Here is a 24079-nt window from a genome sequence, read left to right as displayed (position 1 = left end):
TTCAAAAAATAAAGAGGCCCACATGTTTCTTCTACTTACTCATGTTTCTAATCTAATCTCCCTGAGTCTTAGTTTCATCAAATATAAAATGAGGATCAGAACAGCTCTACTGATCCTACAGTTTTATAGACTTATAAAGCCAAATACAAGAGGGTTAAGTAACTTACCAAGGTTGCACAGTAAGTAAAGTGGTTGAGCTGAGATTCAAAAGCAAGCAGTTAAGACTCTTATAGCCTCCATTCTTAATCACTACTCTAGGTTGCCTGCCTTATAGAACAAAAAATGAACCATAAATGACAAAGCAGTTCATCTAAAGGACATTTGAAGGGTTTCTCTACCTTGGTAACATAACTGAAAAAATGTGTAACTCAGAATAAAACAGGGAAGCATAGGAATAAATCAGAGGCCAACCAAACTGTAGTAAACTGAGAGACCAGGAACATGGACTTCCAAAAAGACTCCCTGAATTGAAAGATTCTAGCAATTCTAACAAAACTGACAATGGCTTATACAAAGAATTCCTACAAATCAATTTTTAAAACCAGAGGCAAAATTAAAGGAGAGGAAACCCAAATAGCCAAAAGATGATATTGAGGATCTCAACCTCTATAGTAATCAGGGAAATGCAAATTATAATTTCAATACATTCTTACAAAGTGACACAAGGAAATGTACAAAGATGTATACTGCATCACTGTTTATAATAGCAAAAACCAAAACAACACAAATATCCATCAATATATAAATTAATAAATTCCATTGGGATACAAATACAAATTAAATCTAAACCAAACAGAACAACACACAGCAGTTAAAATGAACTAGATATATGTGTCCCAACATGAATAAATCTTGAAAACTTAATGGCAAGTAATAAAACGAGTTTCAGAAAGATATGTAAAATATAACATTAATTATATATTTTTGACTATATATGGTATAAAGTCATACCATATATTGTTTGTGGATAAACATACATATTCTAAAGGGAACTTCAATTGTACCTGTAAATTTTTGTTTCCTTAAAAAAAAAAAAGACTATAAGCAAATTTAACAAATTGTCAACATTTTCTCAAATCCATTGGTTTTGTGCCAATACCATACTGTTTTGATGATTACAGCTTTGTAGTAGAGGCTAAAGTCTGGGATGGTGATGCCTCCCGTTTTGGTTTTCTTCTTCAATATTACTCTGGCTATTCGGGGTCTTCTGTGGTTCCATACAAATTTTAGGAAGTTTGTTCTAGTTTTGAGAAGTATGCTGGTGCAATTTTGACTGGGATTGCATTGAATGTGTAGATTGCTTTGGGAAGTAATGACATTTTAACTATATTTATTCTTCCAATGGAATAGAATTGAGAACTCAGAATTGGACCCAAAAGTATACAGCCAACTAATCTTTGACAAAGCAGGAAAGAGTATCCAATGAGAAAAAGACAGCCTTTTTAACAGATCGTGCTGGGAGAACTGGACAGCAACATGCAGAAGAGTGAAACTAGATCATTTTCTCACACCATACACAAAAATAAACTCAAAATGGATAAAGGACCTGAATGTGAGACAGGAAACCATCAAAACCCTAGAGGAAAAAGCAGGAAACCACCTCCTTGACCTCCACCACAGCAACTTCTTACTTGACACATCCCCAAATGTGTCAAGGGAATCAAGAGCAAAAATAAATATTGGGACCTCATCAAGATTAAAAGCTTCTGCATGGCAAAGGAAACAATCCATAAAACTAATAGGCAACTGACAGAATGGGAAAAGACAGTTGCAAATGACATATCAGATAGAGGGTTAATATCCAAAATCTATAAGGAACTCNTGATGGGTGTGGGGGGAGGGGAGGTGATGGGCATGGAGGAGGGCACTTGTGAAGATGAGCACTGGGTGTTATGTGGAAACCAACTTGACAATAAACTATTTGTAAAATAAATAAATAAATAAAATATTAAAAAATGATTTTGTCAAATCCAATTGGTATCTACTTTAAAAAATTTTTTTAATTCCAGTTTACTTAATATACAGTATTATATTAGTTTCAGGTGTACAATATAGCTATTTAATAATTCTATATATTATTCAGTGCTCATTTCTCTACTTTTCTTTATGCTTTATGATATTAAGGAAAGATCATTACATCTCTTTTTTTAATTTTAAGTAGGCTCCACGCCCAACATGGGGCTTGATGAACTCACAACCCTGAGATCAAGAGTCATACTCTCTACCAGCTGAGCCAGCCAGGTGCCCCAAAATTGTTACATCTCTTAAGTATATCAGGGAGCCTGGGTGGCTCAGTCAGTTGAGCGTCCAACTTTGGCTCAGGTCATAATCTCGGTGTTCATGGGTTCAAGCCCCACATTGGGCTCTGTGTTGACAGGCAGCTCAGAGCCTGGAAGCTGCTTTGGTTTCTGTGTCTCCTTCTCTCTGTCCTTCCCCTGTTCACGCTCTGCTTTGCTCTGTCTCTCTCAAAAATAAATAAATATTAAAAAAATTTAAGTATAATAATGACATTGTGGTGCTGTTAAAAAACAAAAGAGGGGGGCGCCTGGGTGGCTTAGTCGGTTAAGCGTCCGACTTTCGCTCAGGTCATGATCTCGCGGTTCGTGGGTTCGAGCCCTGCGTCGGGCTCTGTGCTGACTGCCCGCTCAGAGCCTGGAGCCTGTTTCAGTCTGTGACTCCCTCTCTCTCTGACCCTCCCCTGCTCATGCTGTCTCTCTCTCTCTCTACTAGAAATAAATTAAAAAAAAAAAAACAAAAAAAAAACAAAAGAGGGCTTATCAGGGATGCATACTGAGGTAGGTGAAATAGTATGTCTGGAATTTCCTTTAAAATATTACAGAAATGGGGCGCCTGGGTGGTTTAGCCAGTTGAGCAGCCGAATTCAGCTCAGGTCATGATCTCACGGTTCGTGGGTTCAAGCCCTGCATCGGGCTTTGTGCGGACAGCTCAGAGCCTGGAGCCTGCTTCAGATTCTGTGCTCTCTCTCTCTGTTTCTCCCCTGCTCACATTCTGTCTGTCTGTCTCTCTCAAAAATAAATAAAGCTTACAAAAATTTAATAAAAAAAAAAGAAAATAATATCTACAACTATGCACTCAAAGACATAACCGTTTTCAGCTAAGGGTTGTCCCCCATCATTGAGACAGCATTATCTTTAGTGTTCATTTTAGACATTTATAGAATGATTTACTTTTGCCAAATAAATACTTAGTAATTTAAAATACAGATTTTAATTTAATTTGTAATTTAAATGCATTTTAATGTAAATTAAATTAATTTGTAATTTAAAATGCAAATTTATTTTTAAAAAATAAAAGTTATGTGCAGAATGCCTTGGGATCATTTAAAATGATGTGTCTTCAGTACCTACCATGATGATGACAGCTCAAGTCCGTAAGAGATTGGAATCACTGAGGCAGAAATTATGGCTATGGCAAGGCCTGCTTCTTCTACTTTGCCCTCAAGGCTAGTGTCAGAGGATGTAAGGTGCACCTCCTCCCGCCAACACACACACACACACACACACACACACACACACACTTCCTTAGGCAAGGTATTAAGAGCTCTGTGCAAACACAATACTTTTCAACCATGTGTTGCAAAAACCACAGCGGTGCAAACTGAGGCATCTCCTGAAATTGCTGGGCTGTTTTGAAGCCAGTAGAGGGAGAATAACAGCAGCAGGTGTGGCCAAATCTCTGCCCCCCACAAAGCAAAAGAGGGCTGGTAAAACAAGGATAAATCCATTCAGAACCTGAAGAAAAGTCTATAGTTCTCTCTCTCTGAATCATCTATTCAATTCCAAAGAGCAGAGATGGGGCACCTGGGTGGCTCAGTCAGTTGAACGTCCAACTTCAGGTCATGATCTCATGGTTTGTGAGATCCCTACATGGGCTCACAGCCCACTTGGGATTCTCTACCCCCTCCTCTCTGCCCCTCCCCCCACTTGCATTCTCTCAAAAATAAACAAACATTAGGGGAGGAAAAAAGCAGAGAAATATCACATGGTTCCATGCAGAGAGACTATTGGACCTGCAAATAATCCAAGTGAAGAGTTGGATCCTTTAAGCCGGCTCTGTGAGCCTGGCAGTCGAGTGCTTCTGTGAGGCTGGCCTCTCTAGGGCTTCTCTGGAAGGAGCATAGGGACCTCATAGGAAGGCAAAGACTTTCTGCTTGGCACTAGTACCAGGCAAGGGACAAGCAGAGGACAGGACTTGTAGGCCTGGTTTCCTCACAAATGACTGCCTAGCTTCAATCCACCTGAGAACCCCAAAGGAACATAGCTACTCTGATGCTGGTCATATTGGGTTGATTCAATTCTGCACTAAACTCACTAACTCATCCCCAAATGTACTATAATCACATTGTGGCAGCAGTTTTGTAGTTATAGAAAACCTATACTTAAAAAGTACTCATTCTCAATGGGTCCTGAGCTATAAGCAGAAACTGTATAAGCCCTCACACTATACTGTTAACACAAGTAATGATTTAACATTCTTCTTATTTTATAGCCCAGAAAAGCTAAGGTCACAAGGGAAAGAATTTGCTTTGGGCTTCCTCAGAACATCAGCCAAGCACAGGACGGAACTGGGAGAGCAGGAAACTCAGGATCAATTACTCCTGCAGCACATTGTTTGAAGAGCAAGAGACTAAACCGTTTAAAAGTCCATCAATAGAAGTCTGGTTAAAATTACTGTTCAGTAAAATAAACCAAACACAAAAGGACAATTATTGTATGATTCCACTTATATGAGGCATTCAAAGTAGTCAAATTCATAGTGATATAAAGTAGCTGGTAGCGGCTAGGGCTGGGCGGGGGGGAAGGGGACAATGTGGAGTTGTTTAAATGGGAACAATTTCAATTTTGCGAAATGAAAAAGCTCTGGAGATGGATGGTGATGATGACTATATAACAATGTGAAGTACTTTATGCAACTGAACTGTACATTACAGTTAAAAAGGGTTAAAATGGTAAATTTAGTGTTATGTATATTTTACCACAATAAAAATGCAAAACCCAGCTTATTGTTCATGTATGTACCATGTATTATGATGCTAAAGGAAAAAAAAAAAGAGCATGAGGCAGTTCTGTCTGTACTGACATAGAATAATCACTAAGATAAAAAGTGTAAGGAGCACCTGGGTGGCTCAGTTGGTTAAGCGTCTGACTTTAGCTCAGGTCATGATCTCACTGCTCGTGGGTTCAAGCCCTGCATCAGGCTCTGTGCTGACAGCTCCCAGAGCCTGGAGCCTGCTTCAGATTCTGTGTCTCCCTCTCTTGGCCTTTCCCCCATTCATACTCTGTCTCTGTCTCCAAAAAAAATAAACATGATTTTTTTTTTAAGTATTAGTGACTGTATTAACTATTTCCTTTAAAGAATAAAAAACAGAACCAGAATGGTTCATCCATATTGTGGCATATGTCAGAACCAGGGTCTCATCTATCATAAGCAACAAGGGTGGTGCTATAGAAGGAGACACGAAGTACAAGCTCTGGAATAAAAGTGCCTGAGCACACCACCCATGTGTCCCTGGGCAAGCTATTCTACTTCTCTAATGTCAGTTTTATGACTGTTAAGTGAAGAAAATACTATTTTTGTATGTATTGGGATAATACATATAAAAACACCTACTCAATGTGTCATATATTAGGTATATATGCCCCTCAAAATGTTCTAGCTTCTTATACCTATCATTCATGAATCTGTCCTAATCTTTCCAACTCTTGTTTTAGGTAGCACAAGAGTATGAATGGCATGATACTTAAAAATAAAATATTAAAAAAAATGTAATCTTTACACCAAATGTGGGGCTCCAACTCACAACCCCAAGATGAAGAGTCGCATGCTCTACCGACTGAGTCAGGTGTCCCCAATACATTTTAATAAAAGTAAAATATACACAAATTTGTACATGGAAGCGCAGATGCAAAATGGCTAATAGAGGTTACTTCTCAGAAACAGCAATTTTACTTAATATACTTTTATGTTTTGCTGCAGTTGTTTTCTTGTTTTTGTTTTTAATTTGCAAAGACTAAAGGAAAATAATTCAGCCTGGCTTTCTTTTCTTCAGCCTATTTGTTCCTTCTTTTCAGTGTGCATAATGTAATCGCTGCTTTGTGAAGCCAAACCTCTCAGAGTATGCACTATCCCTCTCCAGGGCTCTAAGAGCCGATGCGGAGACACAGAGGCAGAGCCCGAGTGCCACACAGCCCAGCCACCTCAGTGAGTGGGAAATAAAGTCTGGTTTGCTATTTTTCCAAAGTTGAAAATAATTAGCATTTGTATAGAAGTTCATTCACAAACATCTTTGCTTGTGAGGTAAAGATTACATAACCCTTCTTCCAGATGAGAATCAGAGAGACATAATGACTTGCTAATAATCCAAGGAGCTAGGCCTGGAGCCTAAAACCAAGTTGTATCCCTCCCTACTAAAGTGCAGAGGCAGAACCGCTACTGAGAATTTCGAGTGAGTCTGCCCTACAACATTCATTACACAGAAGAAAAGTATTTTCCATTTTGTCTCCAATTTTTTTTCCCTAGAGGTGCCTACCATTTTGCTGGCTTTTTCCCCCCTTAAGCCATTTTTAAGTGTAGAGTTTTGTGCCATTAAATACATTCACATTTTTACATTATTGGGCAGCCATCACCACCATCCATCTCGAGAACGTTTTCATCTTCCCAAACTGAAGTTGGTACCCACTAAATAAGAATTCTCCATTCCTGCTTCCCTCCTCCCCCTGGCAACCATGATTCTAACTCCAGAGACATCATTTCTGTCTCTATGAATTTGATTATTCTAGGTACCTCATGTAAATGGACTCATACAAAAGCTGTCCTTTTATGATTGGCTTATTTCACCATAATGTCTTCAAGGTTCATCCACATTGTGGCATGTGTCAGAATTTCCTTTTTAAGGCTGAATAATATTCTATTTTATGTATATACCACTTAAGGGTGGTAGCTTGCTCCCATTCTTTGGCTTTAGTGAATAATGCTATTATGAAAGGAGTGTACAAGTATCTGTTCAATTCCCTGCTTTTAATTCTTTGGGGTTTACACCCATAAATGAAATTCCTGATCATATGTCAATTCCATGTTTACTTTTCTGAGAAGCTACCATATTGTTTTCCACAGTGGCTGTACCATTTTACCTTCCCACTAGTAATGCACAAGACTTCCAACTTTTCTACAACCTCACCAACACCTGTTATTTTGTTTTGTTTTCTCTTATTTTAAGTAAGAGCTATTCTAATGGGTTTGAAATGTTTGCTGGCCTTTTTGACCTTCAATAATAGACTAACGTGACTCTCAAGTCCTTACTGAATATCCTGAAGCACATCAAGCAGTCCATTACTTTTCTTCATGAACTACTTTATATTTACCTATTTTGAGGAAAGTCAGTTATCACTGTTCTGCTCACTCACTCCAACAAGACGAAAAAAGTTGCCTGCAGTTTATCCTTACTGGTTTGGCATTTCGCTACCTGAAGGATATTTATATATGAATCTCATATATAAATTTGGGATATTGATATGCATACCCTCCTCAAATCACTTACAAAAACATTAAAAGCACTAATCACCATTTACCCATGCCTGCCACTTCTATAATTAGACCCATTTTAAAGGCAGATGCAGCGTGAGGCAGCACAGCATTCAAGACCACAAGCTTAGAATACAAGTGCATAGGTTCAACTCTCAATGTTGCTACCATTGACTAGCGGTGTGCCTCCGCACAGGTTACTTAACCTCTCTCAGCTGTATCGTCTTATCTGCAAAATTGAGAAAATAACTCTACCTGTTTTTATAGTGTTATGTTAGGATTAATGAGATAGAGCTGTGTGGACGGCTTGGCCCATTGCCTAGTATATAGTACGAGCTACAGAAATGTTAGCCTTTTATATACTGCTTGAACTCCACCAAAAGCTAACTTCAGCTCAATTTACTCTGGGCCAGGGACTACCCTAAGAGTTTTGCATGTAGTATCTCTTCTAATGCTCTTAAATGCCCTATAAAATAGGTATTGTTGTCCTTATTATCCAGATAAAACTACAGAAAAGCTACATAACCTGAAGTTACACAGCAATCAAGAGTAGGAGTTGGGATCTGAATCCAGGTAATCTGGCTCCAGAGCTAGGGCTCCTTACCATGATACAATTCAGCTTCTCAAATACAACATGGGCCAAGCAGCAAAGCCCATGAATAAACCCTGCCAGAATAAAGGGCAGATTGGATATATATAACCCTTTTTAAAGAACAAGACACTATTCAGCTCCAGCCATTTATTGCCATGCAGAAATGTAAACTAAAGGTTGCCTGATCCTCCAATTTTTCAAGAAAAGCAAGCAACCTGATTTTGTAGGCTGAATGCAGGCCTCAGTGCAGGCTTCATTTAGCCCAGGGATAAGTTAAGATTGGGTGATTTCCCCAAGGTCACAAAACTGGGGTCCAACAGCACTTCCCAAATCAGGGAGAAAAAAAGTCGAATGGCAGGTGAAGGTGCATATGGAGAGATGAGGAGTGTTGCTCTCCACTGTAGAAGTAGCCACAGGAGAGGATAACATCTGTTAGGATTAACTTCTGCCAATACCCTGCCCCTACCTACTACTCTTGTTCTGGAAGCTGAGTCCACTGATCTATGTATTACCTCATTTCTCTACATCTCCAATTAGGTTAAGTAGGGCAGAAACATTATCCCCATTTTAAATATGTGGAAAGTCAGGCACTGACTTGCCTCAATGATGGAAGCTTTGAATGAAGCACTTCACATTGAATGGGAAGCAGGAATTACAGTAGTAGTAACACCCTAACTAGACAGCTAGGGTCATATTAAATGGTTTCTGTAAAATAAAGTGACCAGTAGCAGTAGAGCTTAACAGAGCTAAGGTTTTAAAATCCTAAACTAGCACACTAATCCCTAGACAATGTAATTCCTGAGCAGAAACAGAGAGAGGAATCTACAAATATCTTACACCAGAATCACAGAATGGAGTTGGATGACACTTAATCCAACATCATGTTGGAGATGATTTTCTCCAACATCCCCAATTTGCCAGGAAAGGAACTGAGGCACAAAGAGGTAAAGTCACCTATCCCAGAACACACCATTAATCAGAGGTATAGTGGAATTCAAATTGAGGATGTCTGATTCCAAAGCTCCTGCTCTTCCTAAAGTGTGGCCAGCAGAGGCCACTGAATAATTTCAGACAGTAGAGAATTATTTTTTAACAAGTATGTACATTAAGGTGTACTAGGAAAAAAACAGCACATAAATCTTATGATTTGATAGATATTATAGTAATATAGTTTCAAGTATTATCTTAAGGAGTCAACTTAGAAAAAAATGTTAATAGCAAGGTGATACCCCTTAAATTATGACAAAAGTCAAAAAGGGCACAAACTTCTGAAATTTAGAAAATAGTTATCAGATACCTTTACTATCTGCCTCCATGAGAGGGGCACTAAATGGGAGGCTAAGATTTGATACAACCCCAAATGCAAACAGGATAACTAGAGATTAAAAGGCATTAGGAGAATGTGACTATATCAACAAAGGAAGTTGCAAACTAATCAGTTGTGCTGTAATCAGTCTACAGAAAGACTACAAAATGGTCACAACTTAAGATAAAAATATTCAGCCTCACTAATAATCAAGGCCAGTCATATGTGAACTGAAGTAGTAATAAGTTTTTTAAATGATACTATTTTTCACATACTGACTGAATTGGCAAAGATTAAATGATGCCCAGCAACAGCCATGACGCAGTCTCATAATAAACTGGTACAAGTATGAATAAGTTAGTTCAACCATCTTGGAGGACCAATATATTAAGTATATTTTATAAATATATAAAAAGTTCATACCCTTTAAACTAGAATCCTATTTCTAAGATTGTATTCTAAGAAAAAAAATATCTCAATGGTTGCACTACATGAATTATAATAAAGGCAAAAAATAGAATATGTTCCATGAATTCCAGGAAGTCTACAAAGTCAAAACTATTTTCACAATAACAGTCAAATATTATTTGCCTTTTTCACTGTACTGACATTGTACTGATGGTGCAAAAGCATGGTGGTTTGTAAAATTACTAGTGCCTTAGTGCTAATCAAGGCAGTACGGCAAAGTACGAGTCATCAGTGTATCCTTAACTGCCACAGACTTGCAGTAAAAAAAAAAAAAAAAATGTCAATTTAACTTAGGAACGTCCTTGATAAAGCTCTGAAGATAATTTTTTTAAGTTTATTTATTTTGAAAGAAAGAGAGAGAAGAGAGCACACACAAGCTGGGTAGGGGCAGAGAGAGAGAAGAGAGAGACTCCCAAGCAGGCTCTGCGCTGTCAGTGCAAAACCCAACGTGGGGCTCAACCCCACGAACCGAACCGTGAGATCACGACCTGAGCCAAGATCAAGAGTCGGACACTTAACCTACTGAGCCACCCAGGTGCCCCAAAGCTGTGGAAATAATTTTACCAAATTTCAACCAGAGTATACTTCTTAATACTATGTATAATGAAATGGAAAGTATACATAAAATACTTACACTCCACACCAAAGAACAATGGTTATTTTGTAGAAAAGCATGTGTGTGACAGTTTGCATTATGAGCAGAATGGGCTGCTTTTTTCATTAAACACGATATACTTGAGAAATAACTGAGGAACTATGACTATTCTGGGTGTCCGGCAGATATTTTCTCAAAAATGAACACAAAAAGCTTGTCATTTCAAGGAAAACAACTGGCAGTATTTGTAGCCAATGATAAAGTTCAAGCTCTCAATGAAAACAAGATTTTTGGAAAACTTGTACTCAGTGCTTGCTTCAGCAGCCCATACACTAAAATGGAACAATACAGGGAAGATTAGCATGGCCCCTGTGCAAGGATGACACACAAATTCATGAAACATTCCAGATTTAAAAATAACAAAAACAACTTGTATTCACCACAGTGAGCTTGACTACTTCCTAATACTTGAAGGACTTTTCTGATGAGGTTTGTGGTAATGTTAACACATATGATTTCTTAAAATATATAAGAAAATGTGTCAAGATTTGGAAAATTTGCATAACTCAGTGAACCAGTATTTTCCCAAATGATAGATGCATTATGTTAAAAACCAATGTGTAGGGCTCTTCTAATCCTTTTAACAATCTCATGAAATAGGTGTATTGTTGTTACCTTTGTTATCCAGATAAAACTGCAGAAAAGCTAAATGACCTGAAGTTACACTGCAATCAAGAGTAGAAGTAGGGGCGCCTGGGTGGCTTAGTCGGTTAAGCGTCCGACTTTTGCTTGGGTCATGATCTCGCGGTTCATGGGTTCGAGCCCCGTGTCGGGCTCTGTGCTGACTGCCAGCTCAGAGCCTGGAGCCTGTTTCAGTCTGTGACTCCCTCTCTCTCTGACCCTCCCCTGCTCACGCTGTCTCTCTCTCTCTCCTAGAAATAAATAAATAAAAAAAAAACATTAAAAAAAAAATTAAAAAAAAAAAGAGTAGGAGTTGGGATCTGAATGCAGGTAACGTGGCTCCAGAACCGGGGCTCCCTACCATGATACAATTCAGCTTCTCTCTCTTTTTTTTCTTTAATGTTTGTTTATTTTTGAGAGACAAAGCAAGTATGAGCGGGGAAAGGCAGAGAGAGAGGGAGACACCGAATCTGAAGCAGGCTCCAGGCTCTCAGCTGTCAGCACAGAGCCAGATGCAGGGCTTGAACTCACGAGCTGTGAGATCATGACCTGAGCCCAAGTCGACGCTTACCGACTGAGCCACCCAGGCGCCCCCAATTCAGCTTCTCAAATATAACACGGCCAAGAAGCAAAGCACATGAGTGAAACCTGTCAGAGTAAAGGGGAGACTGAAGATATACAACCTTTTTTAAGGAACAAGACACTCTCAGCTCCACCCAGTTACTGCCATAGAGAGACGCAGGCTCAAGGTTGCCCAATTTTCCAATTTTTAAAAAAAACTTTTTAATGTTTTATTTATTTCTGAGAAAGAGAAAAAGGCAGCCTGAGCAGGGGAGGGTCAGAGAGACAGGGAGACACAGAATCCAAAGCAGGCTCCAGGCTCTAAGCTAGCTGTCAGCACAGAGCCCGACACAGGGCTCGAACCCACGAACCGTGAGATCATGACCTGAACCGAGGTCGGATACTCAACCGACTGAGCCACTTAGGTGCCCCAATCTTCCAATTTTTTAAGAAAAGCCACGGCTTTTGCTGACAGCTCAGAGCCTGGAGCCTGCCTGGAATTCTGGGTCTCCCTCTCTCTGCTCCTCCCCTGCTCGCTCTCTCTCAAAATAAAGACATAAAAATTAAAAAAAAAAATTAAATAGGTATGTATGCATCAAAAAAGGCTAAAATATATCCCATATGTCAAAAATGGTCATCCTCAGTAGGTGGTATACTTCCTTTAAGTGCCTCTTTATTTTCTGAATTTCCTATAATTAATACATGATATTTTACAAACCTGTGAATAAGTGTGAAGCCTGTCTTCTAAGTGCCCTATTCTGTTGACTTGCATGATTCAACAGGAAGTTCTCAATAGTAAAGTATGGAATTAGTGAAATGTCAAATAAAAAGCTCCTCAAATAGCTAGGAGAACAGTAAGAACAGATTCTTGGGGCTCAACCACAGCAAGGATTTACAAAGAAGTTATTAAATGAGTATGATGCACTGTAAAGTACTCGCAGACCACAGATCACGTCCAGTCTCACTTCTGCATACAGAGCTAACCTGGACAATATGCTCTCCGGATGATATCACACTCCTCATTTATTCTGAGTAGCTTCTGATGTTTTAGTTTTTAAAAATATGAACACTGCCTGACTTTTGCAAAACTCCCTGCACAAGCAGCTTAACAACATAATAAAGCTTCTTTTCTCTTCTCGGGCAATTCTAAAAAGGTTGAGCCAATGCAGGTCCAATGCTTTTTAGTCCCTTTAGGAAGGCACACAACACCCACCCACAAGCAGGTATAAACAGAGATATCAACCCTGAGACTTGAGAGCTGCTTGAAACTGGTTGCCAAATACGCAAATTTCAGTTACTTCTTGACAGTGCGTCTAAGGCAAAAGCACAAGCTTTCGCCATCTATGGCAGTCAGTGATATCTGCAATAAACCATCGAACATGGTTAAGACATCTATTAAAAAAAAAACAATCCTCAAAGGCTCCAATTAGTACTTGCTTTAAGAGGTAACACAAAAGATACAATTGAAATTTAGATACAAGACTTGAATGGAAATTCAGAATGAGAGAAGTTGTATAACAAGATGACAGGCACCTGAATTTACAAAAAATTCCTCCTCCTGAGTAATGTTCTTGGAAGGAAATAGACTCTCCAAAGTAAGAAAGCATAGGCAGGCTAAGAATTAAAACTGGAGAGGGGTGCCTGGGTGGCTCAGTCGGTTGAGGGTCAGACTTTGGCTCAGATCATGATATCATGGTTCACGAGTTTGAGCCCTGCATTGGGCTCGAGGCTGTCAGCGCAAAGCCCCCTTCAGATCATCTGTGCTCTGCTCTCTCTGCCCCTTCTCTGCTTGTCTTCTCTCTCAAAAATAAATAAAACATTTTTTTTAAATGAATTAAAACTGGAGACTTGGCCAATGAGTCTCCCTCCAACCTGACTCATCTTGTAAATAATGAGCACCTGCGAACTTAATCAAACCAACCATGTTCAGGGACAATGAAACTACAGATATAATGTAGTGGCAGAAGAAGCCACTTAAAGAGTTTAACACTTTACTTGAGGGGCGCCTGGGTGGCTTAGTCGGTCAAGCGTCCGACTTTCGCTTAGGTCATGATCTTGCGGTTCGTGGGTTCGAGCCCCACGTTGGGCTCTGTGCTGACTGCCAGCTCAAAGCCTGGAGACTCGATCGGAGTCTGTGACTCCCTCTCTCTCTGACCCTCCCCTGCTCACGCTGTCTCTCTCTCTCTCTCTCTCTCCTAGAAATAAATAAAACATTAAAAATAAATAAATAAAATGATACAGATTGAAGGTGTACAATGTGACAATTTGATATACACTGGTGAAATATTTAAAAAAAAACAAAACACTTTACTTGAGTAAAGTACTTTATAAATGCAGAACCTCATGACTTCCCCTACTGAGAGACCAGATCAGAAGACAGATTCAGATTTTAATCCTGACTATACTACTTACTAGTTGTAAACTACTCGGCAAATCACTTTACCTCTTTGCTCCTCTCTGTCCCTATATGTAAAATTAAAGGCTTCAATTAGATGACCATTAGTCTTTTCCAGCAATAAAATTCTATGATTCTACAAAGACGATATATTAGTTGTATAAGATCACAGTGACAATGGTGAAATCTGGCCTCTAATCCAGATCTCTTAAACTTCTTTGTTGAGGTTATTTCACAACATGAAAGACATTCTAGGGCCAACCCACCATATACCTGAGAAACTACAATTCCTGGAAACTTTTCTCAGGGCCAATCTATACACTTAAGGGGCCAACTTTTACTCCAGATGCATTTTGGTGCTGGACAGATAGTCTATAAAACTAAGCTTGTAACATGGTTTAATATCAATATCACACCCACTTTTGGATAAAGTGGACACCTCAGGAAAAAAAAATCTCAACTCAGCAGGGAATCATTCCTTAGAACACCTTTCCTCAAAATCAATTGCAAAAAAAAACAACCCATAGGATTGTGAAAATCCTTTTGAAAAGTGGGCTTTGAAGAATGTACAAGTGAGCAGCAGCAGAAGAACTCTAAGAGGAGGTATATAGAAAGGAAGGGTAACTTACTAGCCTCTGGACACAGCATTTTCTTCATGGTTTTAGCTGCCCCACCCCCGCCTAATAAGAAGACACGGAGGGGACAAATCAACTACTAATCAACTAGTCTGCCTCTCAGGCTCAAACCAGTACCCTAAAAGTGGCACCTGAAAGACCTGATAGTAGAATAGAGGCTTGAAGACTTTCTCACCAGAGGCATTCAATGGTAAATGGGATAAGCTAAGGGAATACGGCTTTGGTTTTACTTGGGTGCCAGACAACTCAGATGATTATGAGTAGGTGGCCATATAACTTATCATTCAAACTAGGCCTCTTTTAGGAATGAAAGGAGTGCTCATAATTGTACTGGGACAATAGGGAAATTGAGATGGTACCAAATAAACCAGGATACATGGTCACCTTCGTTATAAAGGACCCCAGCAGGCAGCAAGGTAGGCAGGGGATCTACAGAGTTACCTTATCGACCATATAAGGTAATCTTACCTCGCTGTATCAAGAGGTAGGAACCCAGCAGAGGCAACAGGAAAGATGGGAATCAGTCTTTCCACCAACATCTCTGCTACTAGGTCTGTTATAACCCTGTCAATCTCCTCAGATGCCATTTTCTCATTGATTCCTACATCCCCCGGCCCTCCAGAATATAACTTTCATTTTAAAAATTGGCCATAATAAGAAAATAATACTCAGAGCACATGGACTTGACCTCCAATGCATATCAACTCTGTATCCTGAGAGGTAAGTGATAAAATCTTGGATATCAATACGGCAAAGTACAATGAATGAGTAAGGTGGCAAGGAAAGTGTGACCCTGAAGGCATGGTAAGAGCAGATAACTAAAGAAACAAACTGCTGTTGTCAAGTTTTTCCCTAAATCCCTGACGTAGGATAATTGATGTGAAAAGCAAGTGGAATCAAACCCTCCTTGTTCACCTAACCCATGAATAACCTCGGGAATGAAATGCCTTCTTTTTCACAGAAGCAGAGTGAAGTTGCTGGTGACAGATTTAATTTTACTTGCAAGAACACTATAGTTCAAGTTTATTTTGGATTAAACAGGCTTATTATCTGGCCTAGGAGTCATATCTCCCTTTATGATATTGTGTGTCTATGGAAAAGCACTTCCAAATGACTTACCAGTGCTCTCTGGGCAAATAATCCCATGTTACACTGTTTAAACCTTCTTCCAAAAAGCACTTTATCATTATTCATCTATTCCCTAATGAGGAGACACCTATTTCTTTTGGCTGAAATCAGGTAAATGTATTCAATCCACATGCTTTCAGCAGACATCAAACTCAATTACAGGCTCAGTAAAGGCATGTATGTTGCTTGTACTTTTAGCTGGGCTAATGGAGAACAGGAACCAAACCAGTAACCAGGGTATACTCACTCCTAATTCTACCTCACTATAGTAGGTGAGTTCAACCCAGTGTGAAGTTACATGATTTATGTAAGCAAGTGTAGAACATGCAAAGTGTGAGGAAGATTTTAGCTGACTGCCAAGACCAAAATCCAGGTGAAGTGATTTCTAGCATCAAGAGAAATCTGCTTCAGGGGTGAGTATGGTAGTTGAGACCAGAACCGTGCTTACTGGCTCAAAGTCCACTAATCCATCCCCACAGCTACACCCCACCCCGACCCTGTCCCTTCATTTATACAGAAATGGGGGGGGGGGATGGGGGCGGAAGCAGTAAAGTATCCAAGTGATAGCACCAAGAGAAGAGAATGTTGGGAAAAAGTCAGATCCTTTTAAAATGTATATTCTAAAACTTTCAGAGCAGTTAGCATGTCTCAGCTTTCCAGCAGACTGAGGCTGGAAATGCAGCTCCACCACAAACTATAGGTGCCTTCATGGTTACTTAACTTCCCTAAGCCCATTTCGTCATATGTAATATAAGGATAATAGCACTAACCCTACCTCAGGAAAGAGTCTTTTAAGTATTAGATATGGTCATGTATATAAATGTGCCTGACATATGAAACACCTTCAAATAATATTTGATAAATGAATGACATGCTCAAAAATTTATTGTTAAATTTATTGTTAAACATTTATCTTTATGAACAGCAATGTCTCAGCTGAACGTCAGGTGAGGCATCCTATTTAATTTGCTGGACACTGGGGAGCACTGTAGAGTTTTGAGGGATGAGCATCAAATGTGAGATAATGAGAGTTAAAGTTTTAGCAAGCTTACGTTGGCAGTGGTGACTAATAAGTATTAAAGCTGAAAACAACAAAAACTTGGGAAGCAGCTATTGGAACCGAGTGTTCTACAAAGACCAAGGTAATAGGCCAATGTAATAAAAATCTTTTTCATCCCTAGAATTATATTTCACTTCATTTTAACCAGAAATAATGAATTCTAGTATCTATTCTTCCACTAATGCCCTACCTGTTCTCTGCATTACAGAACCCTCTGCAGCCATTTATCAATGTCCCTTTTGATTCTTTAACACTTAGTTATGATGATTAATACAAAACCTTCAAATGCCTGTGTCTTTTTTAGACTATAGGTAACACTGGCTATTTTCCAAGTGGCAAACAAGACATATAGTGCTTAACAGGGGGCCTGGCAAACATTATAAGCTAAATGAATGTTAAAAATATAGTAATAATTTTGTAGTTATTAAGATTAAAGAGGCATACATAGTATGTTCACATTAAATTTTTTAAATGATTTTATTTATTTTTTGAGAGAGAGGGAGACAGAGCACAGGTGGGGGTGGGAGGCAGAGAGAGAGGGAGATACAGAATCCGAAGCAGGCTTCAGACTGAGCTATCAACACAGAGCCCAGTGTGGGGCTCGAACTCACAAGCCGTGAGATCATGCCCTGAACTGAAGGCGTATGCTTAACCAACTGAGCCACCCGGCACCCTTATTAAATCCTTTTTTTCCTTATTAAATATTTTTAATGAATAAATATAGGATACCTGTATGGAACAACTTAACTTTATTTACAGCAAAACACAGAAACATAATTTATTATCTAAGAGGGGCAACTAGGGCTGCACATGTGCTCAGAAATTACTAATTTTTCAGCTTTCAATTTTTAGAAGTGACCCAGAAAAGGTGAACTACTCTATAAGAAGGAAAGGAAAAGAAAAATATGAAAAGGCAACTTAGAAACAGCACATGCCCGGAAGCAAAGAGCCCTACTTGGCCTGCTGACTGCCAAAGCCTCACAAGGCAGTTCTGGGCAAGTCCTCTTTCTACTTCTCCGCTTTCTTTTCCATAAAATGATCTTTCCTTCTCTCTGATTCAATAAGGAAGAAAGAAGATACAAAAAAAGACTACCTAGTGCAATATTTCCCAAGCTTCAGTCCCTCTTAATCAACTTTTGATTTCTGTCATGTCCATAACACACTCACCATTAGTTTTCTTTAAATTGACTTTTTAAAATTTAACCTCACTTTAAGCAATAAATTGATAAAAATATTTTATACATGTTGATTAACTTTTCCATATATAAAAGTAAATGTACTATTAAAATGTAAATATTTATTCAAAGATTGCCTAAAATCAATGTACATACCCACAAGGGCAAATAGTAACCTAACCCTCATAACTTAAAATCAAAATTTAAAAAAAAAGCAATAAAAAAAGATATAATTTCCAATTCTCACAATAATCTAAGGGCTAATCCTCACAGATTAACTCTCAGTTCTTTATCTCCAAGAGACAATATTTATAATGTGGGGCACCAAAAATTGAAAACAGAATCAATTCCTTCTTAACCGACATAATCTTTATTTGAATTAGGATTTTAGTTCCTTTCACCTTAAAAGACTTTAATTCTACCCTCGGGTATCTAAATTCAGACTAAAACAATAAGAAAAGCAATTATTTCTTTCTTGAAACCATGAGAAAGAAAAAAGATTAAAATTAAGTGCTGTTTATTAACAATGGAAGCACTCTTTGTCTGGCTCAATGCATGAGAAGATAAATGCACTTCTTTTAATTCAGAAAGGGGAATCCATCCGTGTTTCAAGTTTTACTGGCCAATCAAGTTTCCCTATCTAAATGATTCCAAATGTACTTTACAACCAAATCTATCACTAATCGGTGAATGAGCACATAACTTGGGTCGCCAGGACACATAACTTGAGGGCTACTGCTCTTCTTAGGAACTCTTAGTAATCAAAAACACATTGACATTAGTCAGTGATGATCCTTCGAATAACACAGAAGACAACTTTTTGCTGTGATAACAATGTCTAATAAGACTGGTGATCCTCAGGGGCNGCTTCAGAGTCTGTGTCTCCCTCTCTCTCTGACCCTCCCCTGCTCATGCTGTCTCTCTCTCTCTCTCAAAAATAAATAAAATATTTTTTAAAAATAAAATAAAAAATAAAGCAGAAGTGACAAACCTGGGCATAATTCTAAATCTGCCAATCTTTGATACGTATCAATTAGCTGACTAAAGAACAAGTGGGAAAAATAACGTGCATCTATAAATATCCATGTTACTTTACCCTTATGACACAATCTCTATAATTTATCATTGCAACGTTCTCCAAGGCCATCTCTATAATCCTTCTCTCTTTCTCACTAAAGCTCATAAGCAAGAGGATTATTTGCTATAATAAGTACTGTAAACCAGAGAAGAATCAAGTATCAATTAAAGTATCATAAAGCAGAGCAGAGGGTTTTTATAAAAGAGCCATGCACTGTTATAAACGATAAGCAAATGCTCCTAAAATGCAAGCTTGAGAGCATGGTTTATACCCGATTCAACTGTTCTCATTGCATTTGCTTTATAAACAATGCACTCAAAAACTATTTGTTGGGCTAAATAATAGACCAAAGAATAAAATGTAACTCCTTAGCAGCAATGGATTATCAGTAAACAAAAAGCCCAGAAGAAAATCCAGTAACTGATTCCCTATTGACCTTATTAAAACGTATGTACTTCGAAAGCTTTTTCAGGCCCTATCACTGGCCATATTTCTCCTGGTAAACTAACCACTGGACCAACAAACTCATTCCAATTGAACACCTGAGAAGTTCTAATAAAGTCAGACTTCATTCCACTGGCTAAAGCCAAAACTCCACCTGTAGATAACATGCTCTTAGATGAATTTATTTACAAAAAACCGATTCCAGAAAACTGACCTAACTAGTGCCTGGGAAACAGGAAATGATCATTAATTAATAATAGGTTCAAATTAAGCATATGGTTATTATCACCGCTATTATCTGATGCTTAAAAATTTGCTCTGATGACAAAATTGGGGTTAAGCTTATTTACACAGCATTTTAAACAGTGCATCTCACTGAAATCTTTCTCAATTTTTCACACTGTACAGTGCCGTGTGCAATAAATGTTAGATGTTGAAAGTGTCAATCTCCTAAATGCTTTTTGTGAGGTTCAAGCTAAACAACAATACTAACAGTTGCAGCAGCAGCAACCAGAGCAAAAGCATGGGCTAGGCCTCTGCATAAGAACTTTACAAGTGTTATTGCATTCAATCCTCACCACAACCCTGTGGGGTATTGCTGCCTTTACTGTACAGCTGAGGAAACAGAAAAGTGACTTATCAAAGGTTAGCAAGTAGTTGAGTTGATATTCGTCCCCAGGCAGCCTGATTCCAGAATTCATGCTATTCATCTCTGCCTCACTTATGATAATAAAATCAGAGACCTATGTGAAATGAAACAGGACTAAATAGTTATCTCAGTTATAAATATTATGACCAAATAAATATTAAATGCCTCTCCCATTCACAACTCCTACTTAATTAACACTCTGAAAGAGTACAGTTGCTGATGCTATTTGAAAAGCTTCTGAAGGTGCTTTCCCTACATGTATTTAGTCATAAGCGTTAAGAAAGAGATCATAATCTCTCACTGAAACTCAAAACTTCACACTAATGGGTTATCAATCTGCTAGCTCTAAAGGTTCCAATGCCTTAAATACCAATTCAGGGAAAACAATATTATAAGATGCAACCAAAGACTTAAAAGGGTAAACCCAGGATATCCCCTAAATATGTGTTCCAGCGTAATTTCTTGAGTTTGGTAGGATCTCTTAGAAGTAGCACTTCAACATACATTGTGCCTTCTCATTCCACACCAGAGTCACAACACTATCCTGTCTGTCCCATTTGCACATGTCCATTACCAATAGTCTAAGAACAAGTGTCAGCTAACAATACCACAAGTTTCTAAGTCCAAAACGGAAAGAAAACAAACTCACGTTTTCTCTGAGAGGCCTGCCACTCTGTTCAGCACCGAACCTAAACTTTACCTAATATACTTCTCACAAAAGCCCTTCAGGTAAATGCCGGTATTCCCACTGCATACACCAGGAAACAGACGCAGAGGCTTGGCAACTTGACTAAAAAGGTCACACATGAATTCACACAGCAGTGATTTCAACCATGTGTATGCTCCTACTACACTGCCTTACACGATATCAGTGATGCCTTTCTCTGATCAACAACAAAGAAAACTACGTTTTAGGTCAAAGTACTTTGATGTTTTAAAACAGCAAAAACCATCCTCCCACTTGTTGCTGTCACAGTCACACTTCCCAGCAGACAGTCTTTCCTCCTTCCCGATTCCCCTTGGTTTACTCTTAGTATGGCTGGCCTCACTGTGCCCCGGAAAGGGGGCCAGCTGTAGGAACAAAATAGCAATGAATGTATCCTTAACTAATAGCATTTTATAAGGCCATAGGACTCACGCAAATATTTTTGCCCCAGGTCTAAGTTACTTCTACCAAAGAATATGTGTCAGTTACAAGAAATGTGAGCCTGCCCTAACAATTAGGAAATGAAAACAGTGAACAAACTATGAATACACTATCATTTTAATCACCACTTTCTAAAGGCTTTAACCAATCCAGACAAGATACAAGAACAACAAAATGCATAAAGGTAATCTCATTACCATCCCAAAGTCTGGCCTCCTACCACATTATTGTGAAACATCAGGGATAGATAGCATTAGCCTCAAAAAACGGGCCTCTCCCCTCAGGTATTAACTGAAGGGCAATGATAGATAACAGAACACTAGTAAACATGACACTTTAAATAGCTTTAAATTAGAGAGGATTATTGAAGAACTTCCCAGAACAATATTTAATTAGCTTTAACAAGTTAAGGTGTATTTATGATTCCCAGAGGGGGGCTTCCTTATCTGAAGAAAACAGGAGGAACTTTCTGTTAGCCTAAGTTGTACTGATAATGGAAGGTGAAGAGCTAAAAAGGCTTTTAACCAAAACTGCTTAGGAAATAAATAAGGAAAGCTAAATGTATCTGAACTAAACTTGGGGGGTGGGGAGGGCGAGTGGGGAGCCTGCTGCATGGACTAGGAAGGAGGACAAGAGCAGATAAAAAGGAAACAGGCAGGACTCAGCTAGAGGAAGTGTGTGGGGAAGGAGGAGGAGTAAGGAGCAGAGAGGACTGACACCCAGAAAGTACTGGCGAATGGAGATGGGCAACTCAGATCTAGAAAAATAAGGAAATAAATGCCTAAAACCAGGAGGGTTGCCACAGCCTGATCTATGGAAAGGATTCTCCTCCTTCTACATACTAAAATCAAGATAAGGGAAATGAACCGGCCAAGACTAGAGAAGATAAGGTTCATTCATATAAGACATAGGGGAAGGTCCTGCACAAGGATAACTTCTCGAGAATGGAGGCAACATTTTGTTTCTTAAAAAGTGTTCACTTAAAAATGTGTGAATTGATAGCATGTGAATTATATCTTAACAAATCTGTTATTTATTAAATGTGTTAGGCTGGACAATGCATGACTGTACTCACGACAATTACCATGACGAGTTGGGCCTATAAAAGCGTACCCCCCAAATTCCCTCACCCAGTAGGGAGAGTTTACTTGTGTCTGGGGACATCTCTGTTGCAAAACATCAGTCTGGAAAGACAACTAGAACATAATGGATACAGAAGGGGGGAAAAAACCTGTGAGCTCTTTAGAGATCTTACCCATTTTTGCCCTTGGAATGTTTGGCAGTGTCGGGGAAGGAAGCTTTTGTTTGGGGGTATGCCTTGAAGTGGAATATCAGGTTTCTTCAGGGGATGATCTAGGGTTAAAATCTACCCAAAGAGAAAATGATCTGGGGTGGAAAAGTCAAGTCAGTTCTGGAGAAACCCCAGAGGTTTATCGCGAAATGATCGTACGAGTGTTATCTCTGCTACCCCTAAACTGGACTGCACGCCCGTGTCACTTCCGACTGTTACTCGTGAAGAAGACGGATGCTTTGCCATGATCCCAGAAGTTTCTGGCCAGCTGCCCACTGACGTAAATTAGAAAAGCATTCGGGGACCGGCCTGGGTGAAGCGAAGCGCCACGTCCAGCTCGAGGCGCCCACTTCCTCCCTCTCGATGCAGGAAAAGGGACAGAGTAGGGTAGAAGGCGAGCGGGAACACCAGATCAGCCGTCTTCGCCCCCTTTCGGGGAGCCCCGCCTCCGCAGCGGACCCCCGCCCCACTCGCCCGCCTACGGCCCGAGACCCCCGGGAGGAGGGTGGCGGCGGCAAGCGCCCCCGCGGGCAGCAGGCGCACCACCCCCGGGGCAGCTGTCGCCGCGGCCCGCCCGGCCCCGGCCTCCCCGGGAGCAATAGGCTATCGATTCAGCTGCCTGTCGCTAGGAGCCCCGGGAGAGCGAGGCCTACACCGCCCGGCCGGAGCCCCGGCCTCGATTTCGCCACTTTCCCCACGCCGGAGGGGAAGCCGGGGGCCAGCCGAGCCCAGCTGGGCGGGAGGGAGGAGGTGCGGAGACCACCTGCAACGGCAGCCGCGGGCAAAGGGGGTGTAGGCGCGGGGCTGCAGTCAACAAGTCTCCCGGGGTCGCCCACCCACCACCCCCAGCCTCATAAGTTGCGCATTCAAGTTCAGGCGGGTGCCCGTCAGCCTCCAGAGCCGTCGGCACTGCCCACACCAGGAGAAAAACACGACGCGGAANGAGATGCGGCCGGGCCCCTCAGGGCGCCGAGGGGGCGCCCTGCAGCGACCCGCCCGCCCGGCTCCTCTCTTCGCTCACCCAGCCAGCCGCCCGAGTCGCGGCCCGCGACCCCCGGGCGACCAGCCCTGTCACCGCCCGGCCCCAAGGCCCCCTCTCCCGGACGCCGGCGCCGGGGACTCGAGCTCCCCCTGGCCTCCGGCGCGCCTCGGCCTCCTCCCCCTCCGAATCCCCAAAATGCCCCCCGCACCTTTTAAAGTACACGGAGGAAGAGTTTCCTATCAAACTTTGTCAGGCGGTAGTCTCGCCCCCTCCCCGACCCACACTTCCAGGGCAGTCATCAGGAGAGACCACTTTACACTTGGGATAAAGCGAATTAAGGACCTGTCAAC

General features: G+C 40.3%; 1 protein-coding gene and 1 non-coding gene across 3 annotated transcripts in view; one reads left to right on the top strand and one right to left on the bottom strand.

Moving 5' to 3' along the window:
* Positions 1-24079, bottom strand: part of DCAF5 (DDB1 and CUL4 associated factor 5) — a 102240-nt gene that overhangs the window by 77843 nt on the left and 318 nt on the right. The window lies entirely within an intron of this gene.
* Positions 10812-10917, top strand: LOC144234075 (U6 spliceosomal RNA). Its single transcript, XR_013335853.1, has one exon. It is a non-coding gene; the product is annotated as a U6 spliceosomal RNA (small nuclear RNA).

This window comes from Crocuta crocuta, unplaced genomic scaffold (assembly GCF_008692635.1).
Source record: "Crocuta crocuta isolate KB4526 unplaced genomic scaffold, BGI_CrCroc_1.0 scaffold55, whole genome shotgun sequence".
Taxonomy (NCBI): Eukaryota; Metazoa; Chordata; class Mammalia; order Carnivora; family Hyaenidae; genus Crocuta; species Crocuta crocuta.
Note: the sequence above shows the minus strand (reverse complement) of the source record. Positions and strands in the feature narration are given on the sequence as shown.